The sequence below is a fragment of the Octopus bimaculoides genome, chromosome 12 (genome assembly GCF_001194135.2).
Source record: "Octopus bimaculoides isolate UCB-OBI-ISO-001 chromosome 12, ASM119413v2, whole genome shotgun sequence".
In the NCBI taxonomy this organism is placed as follows: Eukaryota; Metazoa; Mollusca; class Cephalopoda; order Octopoda; family Octopodidae; genus Octopus; species Octopus bimaculoides.
This window is the reverse complement of record NC_068992.1, coordinates 41,891,344-41,892,656: the sequence shown is the minus strand read 5'-3', so window position 1 is coordinate 41,892,656 and position 1,313 is coordinate 41,891,344.

The window sequence follows — 1,313 nt, the reverse complement described above, 5'->3', positions numbered from 1 at the left end:
ATATATATATATATATATATATATATATATATACACATACATATATATACAGTGATAAATATATGCATATATATATGCATACAAATATACATGTGTGCATGTATGTACATGTGTGTGTAAGTGTGTATGTATTTTTATGTGTCCAGCTATTTTGATATGGCAATAGAAGTATAGGCCTTCCATTCGACATAGGGATTTCTATTAACAAATACTTTTTCCGTTTAAAAATGACAACAGACACCATAAAAAATTCTACACGTCCTTAGGTTATGACTCAAGTATTGTGAATATCTCCGTTTTGTCTTTCAAGTTTTTCCTTATCTTAACTCATATCATTCTGAGGGGAATTAGGTTTTGTTTGTAAATTTTAATCTTTTTAGTTTCAGCTAGAAATCTTTTACATATAAAAACTGTTAGCAACATATCGTTTACTTTTCCTATCTCTTAGCAGTAAATGTTTAGCATATCGTACCTGTTAGCAATAAATCGTGTACATATCATAGATGTTAGCAATAAATATATTACGTTTCGTAGATGATTGTAATGAAAGTGCTTCGTATATCTGTTAGCAATGTTACTTCCAAACATCACATCGGTTAGTAATAAATGTTTAACATCCAAGGTAATAGCAATAAATCTTGTACATATCAAATTTGTGAGCAGTGCAACCTTGACGTAGCTGATAACTATTTATATTTTTACGTAGCATGGCTGCTAACAATAAATATATTACTTCTTATTAGCAATAAATCGTCCTTCGAAAATCAGAACGCCAAAGCAAACAAGCAAATACAAATATAAATTATTAACACAATAACTTAAATCTAAAAATGAATGTTAATAAAAGTAAAAACAACGTAGAAATACACCAATATATTTTTCATTTCCTATTAGCATATTTCTAAACAAATAACTTTATAGCAAATAGTTACATTTCGGGTAATTACATCCTTCTATTATATTTGGCAGTTCGTAATTATTTACAAAAGACATGGTTTTGATGAAGGTGAATTATTTCACAAACATCTGCAGTTTGATAATTACTGCCATCTTTGTATCTTGATTGCTCGTCAATACAATTAACGAATTGAATATACATTTTCACGGAAAGTAATATTGTCATAAGAAAGTGTGTATACGTGCATGTTTGTCTTCTTGTGCCTTGATATGCATACATGTATATATATACATACATATACATATGTATATATATACATATATATATATGTATATATATATATATACATATATATGTATATATGTATGTATATATATATATATATATATATATATATATATATATATATATATAT